The sequence below is a fragment of the Sinocyclocheilus grahami genome, unplaced genomic scaffold (genome assembly GCF_001515645.1).
Source record: "Sinocyclocheilus grahami isolate Dianchi unplaced genomic scaffold, SAMN03320097.WGS_v1.1 scaffold1756.1, whole genome shotgun sequence".
In the NCBI taxonomy this organism is placed as follows: Eukaryota; Metazoa; Chordata; class Actinopteri; order Cypriniformes; family Cyprinidae; genus Sinocyclocheilus; species Sinocyclocheilus grahami.
The window spans coordinates 30960-50176 of NW_015506935.1; the positions used below are offsets into that span (position 1 = coordinate 30960).

The 19217-nt window shown below is 35.8% G+C and overlaps 1 pseudogene; it reads right to left on the bottom strand.

Annotated features, from left to right (window-relative positions):
* Positions 1-4096: 4096 nt before the first annotated feature.
* LOC107572471 (gastrula zinc finger protein XlCGF49.1-like) lies at positions 4097-12845 on the bottom strand (annotated as a pseudogene).
* Positions 12846-19217: the final 6372 nt, after the last annotated feature.

Genomic DNA, 19217 nt, shown 5'->3' on the forward strand with positions numbered 1-19217 from the left:
GTAGTTACACTGTAAAGGGTCCAGACTATCCAATTCAGTGAAATATTTAGTCCATAACACATTTATATGTTGATAAACATCCACGGAATGTAGTAGTATCATTTCAAATTAGCCGAAGGAGCGATCAAAGCTTCGGCACATTGGCGCTTTTCCACTGCGTGGTACGACTCGGCTCGGGTCGGCACGGTTTGCATTTCCACTGCAGTTTAGTATTGCTTTAGCGTGGGCGGGATTATTCACATGTCGTTAGTTGCTTCGCCTCTCCTGCCACGACTTCTGAATAACTTTTTCATTCCGTGTCGCCCCATCAAGCTCGTTCAAAACAGTTGCGTTCGATCCTTCGCTGACTGTGCTGAATTAAATCTAGTGGTTCTGTTGTGTTTGTGTCGTAAGTTAAGTGACGCAGGTAGTGACGATTCTCTCCGGCCAATCCGTGATCATCAGAGTTTACACATCACGTTTTAGTAACGGTACGGTTCACTTGGAACCTCAACAGAGGTGGTACTAAAAAAAGTACCAGGTACTGTACCCAGTGGAAAACCCCCCCAAAAGAGAACCGTACCGAGCCGAACCATGCAGTGGAAAAGCGCCATATGAGTTGTTTACAGGCAGCGATAGCCAACTAGCTTCCAGGATGAAGAACGGTGCAGCCTCTCTTTGATGGACAGTAGATCGATCCAATTGCATCAGAGTTTGCAAATGACTGTCGTTTCTGATAGCCAATGAACTTCTGAAAAGAATAATATGCGACTTTAGTGGGAGAGTTTAACTAACAGGTGAAAAATCTTTTGATTTGCCATGTTGCATTTAGCTAACAGCTTTTTTTAATCTCTGTATTTTAGCATTTGTTGATGCTGAAAATCAGTTATACTGGGATCCTGGTCTAAAAATAAATATTAAAAACGCAAAACACACCTGATGCGAATTCTTTGCTCTTCATTTTCTATAAGCAGAGTTAACAGACCCTTTTGTAATTTCTTGTCATTTATTAAAAGGTACAACGCCATCTTGTGTCGACTAAACTGACAATTGCAATTCTTTGATCTAGATTTGTCCCACAATGAGCAGAATGTTTTGATGAAGTTATCCCTTAGTCCAATGATGAGTAATTCACAATACAGTAGAAAAACAGAGAGACAGAAACAAAAAGAGTTCTTCTACAAAACAAACAAAATTAGCATATAACAACATCCCATAATTTCATCGCTACTTAAACAATTATTCAGAAGCACAAATAAAGTGCCAGTGTTGGAAAAAATTAAAAAGTGCCAGAAACCCTTTATCTCTTGCTCTTACTCGTAATGTCCATAAAATGCAAATAACCTCAAATGAAAATTAAATAAAATTGTTCGGCTGAACTGAGTTGCACTTAAAGATGGAAGCATAAAACGTCCTAGTTTTGGGAGAAACCCCCCGCATACGTTGTCTGATTGAGAACTTCAATGGAAGATCAACAAAGCTCCATTTGTAGCAGTCCCACTTGGATAACGGTTTTGCCTCCTGTGAAATGTAATTAATTTAATTTTTTACCAGAAATGGATTCTGAATGTAAAGGAGAAACTGGTCTCCAGGGCTGAAGTGCACAAAACGATCTCTGAAGTTTCCGGTTAGTTTCTGTATGAACTCAGCCATCTAACATTGCAGTTGTAGTGGACAGCACATTCCAGGGCCCCTCTCTGACCACTATAGTGCTACATTTTGATTGGATGTTGGTGGACTAACAGAAGCAAACTGTCCTACACCATCAGATAAAGATCAACAGCCAGACACCTCTTAGAGGGCAAGAAGAAGACCTTTGTTACAAAGCCCGGGAAGGTATTCTGGTCATGGTTTGGTAAGTGAATAATGCTTTGGTGACACTTTTCTAAATGTGTATTTGGACTGTGCAAATAAGTTCTTAACTTGGTCGATCTGCTCGATCGCAGAGAACGTAACTATAACTTATCCAAACCTCTTCCAGAGACCTTGGCATTGTTGTGTATTATCAGTATATGATATATCTAATTTACATTAGATGTTATATAGCCGATTGCAGTTGATAACAAATAATCTTTCAGGTATTTGTTTCACGCATAATAAGGTTCCTCACCTTATTAGGTAGCAACAGTTTATCTTTCCAGATAACGTAGCTCTGGCATTGCAACACCCAACATAATCTTATGCACTTTATTCCTATTTTATTCATTTAGCAGTTGTTGATTACTCTTGTCTATCTTTTGTTAATAAATCTATTTTATTACACTTGTGTCTTCCTTGTGTTGATGATACAGAAAGAGGTTCTACAAGTTAGACATCCCACCAATCTTTCTTATGTGATGTACTCATAACCACACCTTAAGCGACACGTGATCCAAATATCATAACGTCATTGGTGACTACACTGTTTCACCTCCCTAGGTTGGCGAAAGCAAAGTCACAACCCAGTGAAGCACTACAGTAGGTCACAGTGTTTTCTTTGTGCAAAAAAAAGTATTCTCGTAGCTTCATAACAGTATGGTTGAACCACCGATGTGACAAATGCAAGCAGAATCAGCAGAAAATAAAAACGGACAATAACAATAAGATAAAATTAATATTGAGTTTATTCAATTATTACTCGAAGCAAATACAAAAATTGAAGATGAATGAGACAGATCTCTACTGAGAGATCTTAGAGAGTCAAAGCATCTAAAGAGAAGAGGAGAAGCAACGTGTCCTTCACAGAACTAATCCGTTTGCGTACGTATGTGTGGGCGAGACACTTTTGGGATAGGGGCGTGTTTGTTTTTGGTGATTTCAAATGTCAACATTGGCTACCAGAAATCACTTACCCTGCCTTTAAAAATAATATCATGGCTTCTGGTTTTCCTTTCTTGTTCACATCCATCAGGTCTAAAAGAAACATTAAATCATGTGAGATTTCAAATGAGAGACAAACGTGAAATGAAAAGTGATGAAAACCCAAAAGTTTCATTTTAATCCATCAAATCTGCTCGACAACTGCTGTGCACGATTATGATATATTTTAACGTCATGAAGATGATTTGTGTAATACATCACTAATTTGGTCATGAAACTCTACATAGTTTAGGCTTTTAATGTAATCTGCCAACAGTCGCATTGTTTCCTACACGGCACAGGCTTCTTCAGCATGATGAATGAGGAATGAAGAATAAACACAAAGCTGTTTGTTCTTCAGAATCGTGACGTTTCATTCCGCAGATTCTGAATCAGATTTCATTCTGCTGTGAACTCTGATTGATTTCTGGAACTTCTGCCAAAAACAAACATTTCATTTTTAATAGATATGCTGCGAGATAAATATTTCAGTTTATACACTAAGTACTAAGACTAATTATATATTTAGTCAAATATACCCATTTTAGGGTATAACTGCATTTATGGAGTTGTTATCCTGCATCATATTTGTCAAAAGTGAACTATATTAAATAATAGTTTCATTGCTTGTAATTATACTATAAACCCTAGAAAATAGTATAAATATATAAGTCATACTAATGAGAAACCTTCTCATAATTATGGCTTAGCATCTCCTAATTGTTGTATTGTTGATTTATAATTGTTGTTTTAATTCCTACTTCCTCTTTCTGTTGCATTAAAAAAAAAGTTAAAGTTCAACAGTAATAATGAGAAGCAATCTCATAATAATAATGAGTTATGTTGTTATTTTCAGAAAATACATTTCGTAATGAAATACTTTCAAATAATGGTAATAATTAGATACTTTCTCATAATAACATGCAGTACATTCCATAATAATCAGATACATTCTCACAATAATGAGATACTCTCTTTTAATTATGTCTCAGTATCTCATAATAATGTTAAAATATTAAAGCAGATATCAAGCAAACTGTTGCTCAGAAGAGACTTTACTGCTCAGCACATAAAGATGAACAGCTTACAGGGATTTCAGACTGTGATTGTCTGTTTTGTATGAATGAATGAAGAAGATAACTGGACGAACCTCTCCTCACATGGATCGCAGTGGTTTCTCCACTGCATGGATCTTCATGTGTATCTTCAGGTGACTTTTAAAAGCGAAACATCACATGTGTATGCTTTCTCTCCGCTGTGGATCCTCTCATGTGTTTTCAGATTTCCTGACAGACTGAATCTCTTGTCACAGTGTGAACACTTGTGAGGTTTCTCTCCAGTGAGGGTCCTCTGGTACAGGTTTAAACAGCTCGCTGAAGTAAAAGTCTTGTCACACTCAAAACACATTTAGTCTCTCTCATCAGCATGCATTTTCTCATGTTTCTGTAAACTTTGCAGCAGTGAAAAACTCTTTCCACATTCAGAACATGAATGCGGCTTCTCCTTTGTATGAACTGCCAGGTGTTTCTTCAGGTCTGATGCCCAAAGAAACATTTTGCCGCATTGATCACATGGGTACATAATATCTCTTGTGTGAATCCTCATGTGCGCATGAAGGTATGATGATTGCTTGAAGCTCTTCCCACACTGATGGCATGTGAATGGTTTTTCTCCGGTATGAATTCTTATGTGATCCTCAAGACTTTGTTTTTCTGAGAAGCTCTTCCCGCACTGATCACATGTGAAGGGCTTTTCTCCAGTGTGAACTCTCCTGTGACGCTCGAGATGATGTTAATGTGTGAAACTCGTCCCGCACTGATCACACGTGAACGGCTTCTCTCCGGTGTGAACTCTCATGTGAAGTTTAAGATTACGTTTGGTTGAGAAGCTCTTCCCGCACTGATCACACGAGAACGGCTTTTCTCCCGTGTGAACTCTCATGTGTCCTTTAAGGTTTCCTTTTTGTGTGAAACTCGTCCCGCACTGATCACACGTGAACGGCTTCTCTCCGGTGAACTCTCATGTGAAGCTCAAGATTATGTTTGGTTGAGAAGCTCTTCCCGCACTGAGTGCAGGTGAAAGATTTCTTGGCTCTTCTTTTCTTTAAAAATGTCTTTTCAGTCTTCGAGCGACCCAAAGGTTTTCCTCCAGGTTTGTCATGATGTTTCTCCTCCACTTCACTCAGTTCTTCGCTCTCCTCGCTCTCTTCCATCAGGTCTGAAATGAAAAAAAGTTTACATTCATTTTCAGTAAATCTAAATACTTCAATATCAGGAACATGAAAGCACATGCAAAGAATGCAATGACTGTGGCAACTTTAACATTTGAAAGGATACTATGGCAAAGTTATCGCTTTCCTTATCCAAACTGATTTTGTTCCATGAATTATGGCTTAGCATCTCCTAATTGTTGTATTGTTGATTTATAATTGTTGTTTTAATTCCTATTTCCTCTTTCTGTTGCATTAAAAAAAAAAAGTTAAAGTTCAACAGTAATAATGAGAAACAATCTCATAATAATGAGTTATGTGTTATAATGAGTAATTGCCATATTTTTACAATTACTTAGATGCCTTTCAGTTAGTGCTGTCAACTGATTAATCACGATTAATCGCATTCAAAATAAGTTTTTGTTTTAAATAATGTGTGTGCACTGTGTATATTTATCATGTATATATAAACACACACACATGCACGTATATGTTGTGAAAATATTTCCATGTATTTACATGCATATATTTATATTATATATAAATATATTTAATATATAAACATAACATATTCTTCCTAAATATATATGTGCATGTGTGTGTATTTATATATACATAATAAATATACACAGTACACACACATATATTACGGAAACAAAAACTTTTATTTTGGATGGGATTAATCGCGGTTAATCATTTATAAACGTCTCTGAAACTTTCCAAAAATTAGGTACATTGATCTTCCTATAATTATTTTTAAAACATAAATACAAATCACACATTTCGGTAGTGAGAAGTATTAAATATATTAAATCAATGACACAATTATCGAATTGTAATATTATCAAAATATGATAATATTATCAAAGCAAAGATGCAGTAGCTCACTTCCATCAGCATCCCAAAGCTTGCACAGTTCTTTACCTCTTCCTGGATCCACATTTCACTCGTTAACATCAGGCAGCTTTCATTTATAAGCTGTTTATTTTTGAAGATCAAATTATTTTTCACATGCATAGCCTGATGTATCTTTCGCATCCCAAATATTGGTAAAGTGCGGAGAGCAACGAGGCCATTGGAATTCGCCAGTTTACTGCTATTTTCACAAATAATAGTCCTATTACTAAATTACCAAGTTGAATCTTTTTTTTTCAAATTGCAGAATGCAATTAGACTTTTTTCATCTTCTAAGCAAAACTTTAATTTGAACTTATTAGTTATAAAATAACATGAACATCCAATAAAGACAATTAAAAACACAATAGACAAAACAACAAAAATAAAGACGAATGATGTTTGAGAGGTAACACGTCTTATTCCAATAGTTATAAAACAACTTTATATACAGTTTAATCAATTGAATATAATATATTTAATGCAACAACACATCTATTTGCATTAAAGCCCTTTTTCTCAACAAAAAGTGTTTCTAAACTAGTGTTTCACGCTATTTGAAGTATCGATGTAAAATCTATGTGCACAGAAAAACTAGAACTACCAAATTTTGCAATGAGTTTGATTGCATCATATAATAATTGCTGTTAATAGTGTTCATCATCTGTTTGATTACGTCTTTAATAGATTTTTCCGTACATTTCTGCCATATGTACATTAACTGATAAGCTACCACTAAATATTGTAGAAACTTAATTTGCTGTAAAGTTGCTTTGCAACTATTGGTATCGTGAAAAGCAAAAACAAGCAACAACAACAACAAAAAAAGGAAAAACAATAAATGGTATGGTTTTACAATAAACTATAATACTTAAAACATGAAAATAGTGAAAAGTGTTCATTGCTGTATTAAATTTAGACCTGCTCATGTTGCATCATATTTCTTTTTACGCGTTTTTACAGCATTGCATATTATAACCAATCACACATGATTGTGTTGAGCTTAGGAATGCAATGTCCAGTCAGAAGCGTTCAGATGAGCCATCACTGAAACACTGAAGTTTTGAAGTTTTGAATTATAAGCAACAAAGTGCAGATGCATGTACGATGCAAGCAAGATATTCATTTATCCTAAAGTGTACGCGCAGCTTCAAACAGGGGTTTTGAGTGCTTAAACTCTGGCTAAGACTGAAGTCAGTGATCTTTCATGTAAATGTTCTTTGCTCGCTTTCTCCATCATTTACTCGCTGTTTGAATACCTGTGAAAATGTGAATACCTGTGTTAGAATTAGAGGTTACACTTTATTTCGATAGTCCACTTTAGACATTCTACTAACTATAAGTAACTTTGTAACTACATGTCAACTACATGTCAACTAATTCTCATTAATCTGCAGCTACATGTCAACTAACTCTCAGAGTAGACTGTTAGGGTAGGTTTAGGATTAATAGAATAAGTTGACAAAGAACGTGTTAGAAGATATTAAGCAGACAGTCTACTAATACTCTACTAACTGCTAGTTGACATGTAGTTGCAAAGTTACTTACTGTTAATAGAATGTCTAAAGTGGACTATCGAAATAAAGTGTTACCGAATTAGAATGTTTTTCCTGAATTGTGATCAACTTCAGTCATATTAAACTATTCCGAGGTACTTGTCTAAACAGATGGGTTTATGATGTGTGTAGTTATATACATTATAGAGTACTTCAGCCTTACCATGCAGTTGGTTCACCCTCCGCCTATGGGTAAGATATTTAATTTGTGTATGTATATATGTACAGTATATATTTTTAAATAGCAAATCGCAATTGGATTTTTTTACCCAAATCTTGTAGCCCTAAATAGCTGGCATTGAAATAATGCTGAGTGTAAGGAAGACATTCAGTTCAAGCCACAGAATCCCCCTCAGCCTTTCACAGCATTTCCTTAAGTACTTCAATGTTTAAATAAAGGTGACTTGACTTGATCTGGCTGCTCATTGTCTGAATGGAGCCATGAGCTAACAACTGGATCAGAGACTTTGGATGAGTTTGGATGGAGACTGTGGGAAAGGACACACCGTCTGCAGCACACATAGCATCTCTAAACTTGTCTATGTTTGTCCATATCTCAGCAGATCAAAGTACTTAATTACACAGTCACTTATGATGATCTGGGCTCTTGTTTTCAGCACAATGGAAAGACAAGAAATTGATCCATCGTCTCAGTTTTCACACAAACTGTGCCGTGCTGATCACATTCATTAACACGGTTACCAAAGTTACTGTGAGAAGAATAATCTCCATAACTATAAAGAACTTCTAGAATTTATGTGAAATGGACATTTATTAACTATAAATCAAATTTTGCTTAAGTCATTACTTGATACGTTCTGGTGTTTATGGTTTATAACTGATAAAAAAAACCTGCAATGTTGTAAACTATATTGAGAAATGTAATACAAATTGTGGTTTGTTTGCAAAGAATTGTGAACCAGATATCAAATATATATAAAATAAAAGCGGTAAGCTAAGTCTGACCTGATGTTGATGTTTCTCAAACCTCCCATTACAGATCTTTTGTTAAAATCCCCACAAAAACAAGTTCAAGTTCAAGTCTGCTTTATTGTCAATTCTTCCACATGTACAGCACATACACACAGAGAATTGAAATTGCGTTACTCTCAGACCCTTGGGTGCATACAGATAACATAAATACAGATTAAATACAAAATACAACTATACAAATATACAACTATACAAATATACAAATACGGTAAAATGTAAAAATATATATATAAAACACGAGGCATATGGCAGATAGAGTGCAAACCAGTAAAGTAAACAACAGTGCAGAAATAGTGATTGTAGTGCAAAAAAATGATTTGTAGTGCAAAAGAGCTTATTCAGACTGATTAAAGTGACAGTGTGTGTGTATTTGGGAGGGGGGAGTGGGAGAGTCCGTCAGAGGGTCAGAGTTCAGTGGTGCGTGGGGCAAAAGAGGGGAGGGGGGGCAAGGTCGGGAGGGAGTTCAGCTTCCTGACAGCCTGATGGATGAAGCTGTCCTTCAGTCTGCTGGTCCTGGCCTGGAGACTCTGCGGTCTCCACCCTGATGGCAGCAGACTGAAGAAGCGGTGTGTCGGGTGGGTGGGATCACCTGCAATGCAGGGGGCTTTGCGGGTGAGACGGGTGTTGTAGATATCCTGAAGGGAGGGGAGAGAGGCACCAACGATCTTCTCAGCTGCTCTCACTATGTGTTGAAGTGTCTTGCTTGATGACATGTTGCACCCATTTCATAGTTTAACTGTTTATCTAAACCTGATCAAGTGCTTAAATCTTTATAACTTGAATGAATGAGAAATCAAGACTAAACACCAACCTGTTTGTTCCTCAGTGTGTTTGATTCTGCAGGGCTCTGGATCTCTCATCTTCTCTCTGTCCTCTTTATTAAACTCAGTATTTGAGCTCTTCCTGATGCTCTGATGCTCGTCTTCACTTCTGAACTGATGGAGATATTCCAGCATTTATTGCTGAACTGCAGTGGGAGGAGCTTCACTGGTGATGAATTCCAGCGTGGGAGGAGCTTCACTGATGATGAATTCCAGCGTGGGAGGAGCTTCACTGATGATGAATTCCAATGTGGGAGGACCTTCACTGATGATGATTTCCAGCGTGGGAGGAGCTTCACTGATGATGATTTCCAGTGTGGGAGGAGCTTCACTGATGATGATTTCCAGCGTGGGAGGAGCTTCACTGAATTCAGTGTGGGAGGAGCTTCACTGATGATGATTTCCAGAGTGGGAGGAGCTTCACTGATGATGATTTCCAGCATGGGAGGAGCTTCACTGATGATGAATTCTAGTGTGGGAGGACCTTCACTGATGATGATTTCCAGAGTGGGAGGAGCTTCACTGATGATGAATTCTAGAGTGGGAGCTGGAAATCATTTCCTCAATCTGAACTTCATACTTACATACATCCGAGCTTTTAAAAGTATAGGCCTATTGTTAGTATTATTTTTACTTTGGATAATCTCCTAATATAATATATTGTCAGAGCTAACTATTATATTTGTAGCCATTATTAGACAGATAAATACATATATTACAATTAATTGATTTATCGTTAATAAATATTATTTAAGGTTTTAAAAGTGTGAAATTATTTAAATTAAAATGGAACCAATAATTACGCAATAATTTGAATCGTAAGTTCTAAATAAGTAAAAAATGTGATTACTGGTTCCGAATCTGATGAAGGCACACCAACATATACAGAAGAGTTCTTTAGAAATAAATAAAAGACTCAAATGTACAATAATACTAATGTGTTCTGTTGCAAGTTCACGTACTCGATCTCATGTTCTCTCGTGGTTTATGGTTGAGCTGCCAAGTTGTCATGTGTTGAAATAATCAGTTCCAAGCCTTAGACACGTTTTTTTGTTTTCATATTCTTTTATTATTTTGCCTCGTTGAAGGTGGTAACCATAATGTTGATGCCAAACGCTTAAAAGTGCTTAAAGTGGTGATTTACAGGAGATCTGAAGACATCAGCATAATAAATGAGGTGAAAACAGGAGCTATTGTCATGAAATAAAGAGTGTTTTCAGCAGCTGTTAATATTGATGAGCCTCAATCAATACTCGATCATCAGCAGATCATCTCACTTTATTCTGTTAGAAAGAGTCAGGATATATGATGAAAGCCTATAAACATTCTCAGTAGAAAAACAATGTTATTTCTCACAATACGTATAAAACATAATACAAAAACAAACTCTACTGTAAATAACTGATCTACAGCACAGTTTCTGATAACTACATACAGTACATTGCATTAACATGTTACAGTTTTACAGAAACAATGGCCATAAAGCATCTTCAAATAAAGAGCACACACAAAGCAATATTGAATGTTTTAAGTGTTAATTTTGATTCATAATTCTCTATATTAACGGCTAACGTGGCTCATTATCGGATCAATGTAACTCCAGCAATCTCTTGATTCAGTATATTTTAACAAAGTGACTAACAGATTTGATTTGCCAAAGATTAAGAAGAGTAGAAATAAGATTGCATCAGCAAATCAAAATTTCAAATCTAATCATAAATGTGAATATAGATATATTAATGAAATCTGACACAAGAAATATTGCTCTTTATTTTGTGAAAGTTTTATGATCATTGTCAGTTTCTGTACATGAAAACTGTGAAATGTTAATGACCAAATTACTCTATAGCAATTAATGTAGTTATTTAAAAAACTATATTAGGATTCATATGGACTGTTTTCTCTGTGTATTTCAGCACTGGACGAATGTTTAGGTATTATAATGTCATTAGCACTGCTGGTGTCCTGTAGTTGCGAGTTTAATTTACGGCAGAAAATGTAAACAAGGAAAATAAGTATTATTGACATGCAAAAATAACCATTTTAATCACTATCTTAACTTTATAAAATCTTTCTTATTCAGTGAGAGATTGTTATTAAAACGGGTAAAGCTCAGGTTCAAGAGATGCATTATGTTGTAGGAGCCATTTTCAGTTGTGTAGTTTTCTTTCAGTAAAAGATATTTATGTTGTTGAATCGGCATCGTGACTGGGCATGAAGAAGGTCAAACTTTTTGGCCGTTGTGATGGACTTAGTAGTTAGACGCTTTTTAAAAAAAGTCTTTATTGTTTGTTGCCGTTTGAATTTTTGAATAAAAAAGGAGACAATAAATGGATTGGAATATCCAAGTTGATTTTTGTAATGCTGATGATCATGTAAAGCTTTTCAGAAGTGCTGATTTCATGTTAATAGTTCCTGTTTTCACCTCATTCATTATGCTGCTGTCTTCAAATCAGCTGTAAACTGCAACTTAAAGCTCATTACATTGGTGTAAACAGACTGAAACCAACTACAGTTCAACTAATTGAAGTGTTTTTGTTGCTTACACATCTGTACAATTACTTCTGAATCAGTTTATTCTTCTGTTTTATTAATATAATTCTTATATTTGATTTCTTTTGTTTATATAATGTGTATTAATCCATTTCTGTTAGTTTGTTCTTATGACAGATAAACGAATGAAAAGGTTAAGATTTATATTAGATCGACTCGCAAATAAATAAACTCATAGAATGTGAACTTTTACTTATATCTATCCATCTTTGAAAATGTGAACACAAAACATTGAATGCTTAAAATGTTTGAAATAATGAAAACATCAATTCATTAACTGATTATTTTTTATTTGAGCAGATCTGCTATTCCTGCCACACAGCTTGAAGCTCCTCCCACGACAACTCACCTTCACTGAAGCTCCTCCCACAGCAATTCACCTTCACTGAAGCTCCTCCCACAGCAATTCACCTTCACTGAAGCTCCTCCCACAGCAATTCACCTTCACTGAAGCTCCTCCCACAGCAACTCACCTTCACTGAAGCTCCTCCCACAGCAACTCACCTTCAAATGCTGGGATATTCCCATAGAAACTCACCAATAAATGCTGGGATATTCCCATAGAAACTCACCAATAAATGCTGGGATATTCCCATCAGCCTAGAAGTGAAGCAGAGCTGAACACTGAAAACATGAGTGATCCAGAATCCTGCAGAATGGAACACGAAGAGACTGAAGAACAAAGAGGTTGGTGTTTATTTTTGAATCCTCATTAATGGTTAATCAACATTAAAGTTATTATATCTGAATTATGAAAAGTCATATGGGTTGTGAAATGTTATTTCATATTTAGTTAAAATATCAAGTAATACACAGGACACTTTCTATGAACTGGGTACAAACTGGAGTGTAAAACTGAAATTTTCTTTTCTGTCTTGTTTTTAAACCAAAACAGAACATAAAAGTGACATTACGCTCCCCACCGGAAGGCACGACCTCGTGCCACATAACATCGGTACCGGATCCAGGTCCCATGGCGGAGCGGGCAGCTCGGGGAGCCATGGCGGAGCAGACAGTTCAGGAGGCCAATATTTATTATTATTTTTACCCTTTTTGGTAAAAGGGTTGATGAATGCAGTCAAAACTACTCGGGGTGTGTTTTCACGGTGTGTGTGTTCACTTGGATGGGTTATATCAGTGTTTCCCAACCCTGTTCCTGGAGGCACACCAACAGTGCACATTTTGGATGTCTCCCTTATCTGACCAATATATTTCTGGTCCTGGAGTCTCTAATGACGAGCTGATGAGTTGATTCAGCCGTGTTTGATTAGGAAAGGTTGGAAAATGTGTAGTGTTGGTGCGCCTCCAGGAACAGTGTTGGGAAACTTTCACTTTCACTACAGTTTGTGTAAAAGCTGAGATTGGATTGAGATTCAGTGGGTCAGTGCTAATGATAAAATGGTTCATTTAAATTGTTTTCATTAATTTTAAAATACGGATTTGTGCCTGTATTGTTTTACAAATAACTGATCAATGTGCCTAATTCATGAAAAGTTCCAGGGACATATGCAGTATCTCACAGAAATGAGTACACCCCTCACATTTTTGTAAATATTTTATTATATCTTTTCATGTGACAACACTGAAGAAATGACACTTTGCTACAATGTAAAGTAGTGAGTGTACAGCTTGTATAACAGTGTAAATTTTCTGTCCCCTCAAAATAACTCAACACACAGCCATTAATGTCTAAACCGCTGGCCACAAAAGTGAGTACACCCCTAAGTGAAAATGTCCAAATTGGGCCCAAAGTGTCAATATTTTGTTTAAGTCATAACTTTGAAGGCAAAGGCCTGGTCGATGCACATGCATCAATGCCTCTAAGGATGCATTCTAATGCCTCAGGACCCAGGATGGCCAAAACTTTCTCTTCCTCTGCATTCAGAGGAGGAACTGAATTGATACCCCCACCAGTCTTTTTTGCTTCCCTTCTATGTGCCGCAGCCCTCCGTTTGGTCACACTTGCAAAGTCCCTCCACTTATTCCTCACTTCTTCTGGGCTTTGCTCATACCCATTGCCAGAAGCATTTATTTTTTATGTGATTTCTATCCAAAGTTTCTTTTTGTCAGAATTCGTAATTGTGTTTTTTAGCTTGGAGAACAGCTGGATTTTATAATTTTCCACCTCCTCCAAAAGAACTGTAAGTTCTTTCTTTGTAAATTGTGGCTTTCGTGTCATTTTTCTGTCAACTCTCATTAAACCATGGCTGTATGGCAAGGGGACTTAAATAGGAAATGATATTGAGCAAAATAAGCAAGATCTCAAAGATCTAAGACTTTTTCTATGTACACAAAAGGCCTATTTCTCTCAAATATTGTTCACAAATCTGTGTTAGTGAGCACTTCTCCTTTGCCCTGGCTCACACTACAGGATTTTTAGCCCCGATTTCCCCATCCCAAGAATCGGAGCAAAAATCTTGTCGAGCCCCTCGATCGCTCCCGATGTTCGGTGCGGATTATCTGGTAATGTGAGGCGTTCACAGATCGAGTCTTGCACTTCCCGATCTGCTCGCACACAAATCGGGGCCGCCCCGATCATATCAAACATGTTTGATATTTAGAATTTAAATTGGGATGATGACGGCTATATGATTACGTCAGTACTTTCACAATAGCCAATGCGCGACTGCAAAACAGCGACTGTACGGCTCCGTTGGATAGTGGCGACGGAGTAAACTACTTCTTGACGTTTTGTAGTAACACGACTGTCTGTATAATATGTCGAAAACGTATCACAACCGTAAGGAGAAAGAGAAGCGCTGGAGTGAAATCGCCTCAGTTTTGAACGTGTACGGGGGTGACGGGGGAGTCACGTGAGGCGCTCCCTCTGGCATGATAATCTTAATAATATCTTGTAGTGTGTGATGCGCCACGATGTTCGAATCTTGTAGTGTGTGCATGTTTAAGATTTAAGAGAAGATAATCTGCAAAGATTCTCCTTATGTGTGTGCTGCAACCAGATTTCATAATCGGTTAGGATTTTAAAACTCCTGTAGTGTGAGCCCGGCTTAACACAGATTTAGACAGATTTGTGAACAATATTTGAGCGAAATAGGCCTTTTGTGTACATAGAAAAAGTCTTAGATCTTTGAGTTCATCTCATGAAAAATGGGGGCAAAAACAAAAGTGTTGCATTTATAATTTTGTTCAGTGTAAATAGAACTGTTACTACATGTAAAGAACCTTTAAAGAACCATCTTTTTTTTGAGTGTATGACTTTATGCATGGTTTCTTACAATGAGCTCCTGTAAAGGCTTTTCTATCAAAACCTGTATGATTTTATTTCTTCGGCTGCACACAAAAGATAAAAAATTTCTGTTGGTCACTAATGAAGTCATAAAACTTTTATAAATAATATTAGTGTTTTGAAAAGGTAAATCATTATTAATTTTAAGCCAAATGTTCAGTAATTATTTTATGGTCAAACAATCGATAAAATTTTTCCTCACAGCAATTAGGAGTTGAAATTATGAAACGGCAACTAAAACTTCCCCCTAATTGATTATGATAACAACTTCATAACAACTTTATTTATTTGTTTGTTTATTTATTCATAAAGGATGTTAAAATAGAGTTGCGTTCATTAAAGTGACACAATTAGAAAAAAAATTCAAGGGAGGAAAAAAAAGAAAAATGATTTTGCAATATTTGGTGCTTTTATTAAATGTTGTAATGTTGTAAAAGTAATCATGCAATATGAAAATGCCAAAAGCAGTATCAGAATAATAAAATTACAATATTGTTGATTAATTTAGAGTGAATATCATGCTGTATGCCTTTTTTTTTTTTTTTTAAACATGCCCCTTTTTTTCCAGCAAGAAAATTTCGAACAAATAGAATCTAAGTAAACAGAAATGATAGGAATAAAAGTTTACGGTAAATAACTATAGAATATCTTGATTTTATGCTTTGAAATCAATCACAGAATGGCACAGCCTGATTTCTTTAGAATTTTCTAAGTTCTTGTAGCTATTTTGTTTCCTCTCCTTTCTTTTCTCTCAGGTGTTTGCAGAGTTTTTTCAGTAATTCCTCGTTTTTGATGCTCTTTAATCCTCTCTGTGAGCTCCAGAACATGTTGCATTTTTCTTTCTGTTGACTTATTAAATTTATCTGCTTGTTTTCTGGCTTCATCTTTCATGTTTCTTCTTCATCTCATTTATGTCCTCTTCATGTTTCTGTTTCATTTAGTTTTTTCCTTTCTCTTCTCTTCTCATCTTCTCGTTTCATTCTCTCCCACTCGTCTTTTCTCTCTCATTCCAGTTGTTCATAATGTATTTTCATTTCAGTTTTCTTTTCTTCATATTTTCAGTTTTCATATCTTCTGTCATTCTTCTTCTCTCTCTCTTTGAAATCTTTCTCTGAAATTAGTTTTTCTCTCAGTTGTTCCTCGTGTTTCTCTTTCGTTCTTCTTCCTCTCATTCTCTCATCTTTCATTTCTTTTCATCCTCCCATTCTCTCTGCTGTCTTTTAATTTCCTCCTGAATTTTTGGTAATTTCATGCTTAATTTTTGGTAATTTCATGACTTACCAATTGACAACGTAACTACGACGTCGCATGCCCGTAATTTTATTACCATCAAATTACCAACTCACAACGTTGTCAGTACATCCTCCTAACGTCGTAATATTACCAAGCACGTCCCATATATTGGTATTATATTGGTATTATATTGGTAACAATGACTTTGTCATGGAACGGGTGTGTAGGCAGGCAGGATGACGAGGACGACAAGGGTTCCAATAAAGATCCAGACAGGTGAGACATACACACACTCGGGGTAACATTCACAATAATCGACACTCAAGCTCAAACAGACAGGAACTAATAAATGGTGGCTAATTAGTGGCAGACAGGTGAGCACAATGACGGTGATTAACTAATGATTAGACGGGCTAAACCAACACAAAGGGAAGAAACCACAACAAACAGTCCACAGGGGCGTTACAGACTTACTGGCAACGTAACTGCAACGTCACATGCACGTTCTTTATATGCTCTGATTACCAGAATTTGCTATTTAAAAAGTGTAATTAAACGTCAGGCACAAGATTGAAAGTTCCCTTAAGATAAAATTTTCTTTTCACCAAGTCAGAATATGGACGATTGCTTATATAGTGCAAATAAAGAGATTGAATTTCTGTGCAATAATATGTTGATTGTTTTATATATGCACAAATGTAGATTTGTTAAAGTTTCTCCTTGAAAATGATTTTAGAATTTTATTTCAATCCATAAAACATTTTTAAAAAACGAAGAGTGCCTTAAAACGGTAATTTAATTTGTGTTATAATTTGCTTTTACTATTATTTTAATGTTTATTTTTATTTAAATATTATTTTGTTCATTATATATGCTGCTTGGATTTATTGTTAATGTGTTTAACAACGGAAAGATGACAATGCCTGTTTGTTATTTGAAGGTTTAATAAAGTGATTAAAAAAAAACAACTTAATATATAGTGACGTGACACTCCGCGTGTGTGGTAAGGGGGAAAAAACTTTTTTCTGAGTCTTGAAACTTTTTATTTCTTAACGAGTTATGAAGATAAGGTGGAAATAATGACACCAACCAGGCTACACCACCTCATCTGCCGCAGATACTGAATCAGGACAGCGTTTGTCTGAGGCACTTTTTCTGTGCTACTCTGAGCTACTTCAACGGTGTCTGACAGAAGAATTCGTTTTTCTGAGGTGAGTCTTACAATTTATAACAAATAAATAGGCTTATAAATGTATAAAATACAGTTATTGAATTCTGGAAAGACGCTAAAACCCTTTTTTATTATTATTGTTATGTATAGTACTGGTGGCCATTGAGTTACAATGAGGACGCGTCTGACATTTCTCTCCGTTTCTCGTCAGTTATACCAAAAATAGTATAAAAACGGCGTCAGATTAGTTAACCCTCTATGGTACGGAGTTGCCATATGGCAACAATTAATTTCTACTAATTTCCTTGTTATTCTGAAAAAACTACAATATATCGCATTATGGGAATTAAAAGCGTAGGCCTTAAGGTAGCCAATGATGTGCTGTTTTTAAGTCACATGACAACTGAATGTCCCTCCAAAACTCCTTTTCCCACTGTCACCCTCACACAGAAGACACCTGTTGAAGTGCTCCAGAAATTGCTCTATTAACTTAATTTCTAAACAGCTTTTCTCAAGGGGAAACAACTTTTTTTCTTTGATATGTAAATTAGATATTTTCATTCACAAATCAATTTTGTCTTACATAGTTTTACTGTAAATTAATGGCATATGGCAACTCTGTACCACAGTGGAATTGCAGTAATGTATTTCCCCATTGGGATTTATTATAGATAGTAGCATAAATAACATGATCACAGTTATTTATTGATTTGAAAAGAAAGGGAAGTGCAAATGCCCTGGCTGCAAGGGGATCGTCCGCATGAAGTGCAGCAAATGTGACTTGCACCTTTGCATCACAGCTAAAAGGAACTGCTTTTTGCAGTTTCACGGGATGCCATGAAATGTGACATGAGTTGGACTGAGACAGGTGCACATGGATGGACTGGGAAAACACACACTTTACTTCAGGGAGCCGCCTATCGTTATACCTGTATTTTTGAAGTTCTTATGTTTTCATGTTCTACATGGTATTAGTGCATGTTCCAAGCTACCATATATATATACTTGTATAAAATACTTTCAAAAATACTTGTTTTTGTTGTTGGAAAGTTTCTGGATGTAAAACAATAAAAAGCTGATGAATTTGATATGCATATATGGTACAAAAGCGCTTTTTTTTTGTCCGTTTGCAAGCATTATTATAATACTTTTAAGTACCATTTTGAAGGTTAAATGATAGGAACCTACTTACTTTTGGTTTGCATGAGTTCCAAGTATAAAAATCTATCAATATCTAAAAGAAATGACCGTTTAAATAGAAAAGAAAATCATAATTTAATAGAAAAACAAATTTTTTTGGCCATTTTCCATTGTGGTACACTGTTGCCATATGGCAACGTTTTCCTAAATACCCCCCCAAAATTATTTCTCAAAAATATTTTTTTTATTTGTATAATTAAAGCTATTTCATGTAATAAAAACGTATTAAAAAAAATATTTCATGGTTAGAACATAATATGCGTACCATAGAGGGTTAAGTAACATTATCCACAGCCTACTTTAAGTACTTTTGTTAATATTTATACCTCTGTGATTATGGTATCTTTCCTTAATTATCTGAAATGCCTGCTAGCAAATGTTATGCTAGCATATTGATGCTGAGCACGGAACATCTTGAATTCTTTCATGCATATTTCGCTGTATATCCTATGTTTTTATTAATAATTTGAGTGTATTTTACTGTTCATACTTGTGTGTTTTTCAAAATAAATGAACTGAATTC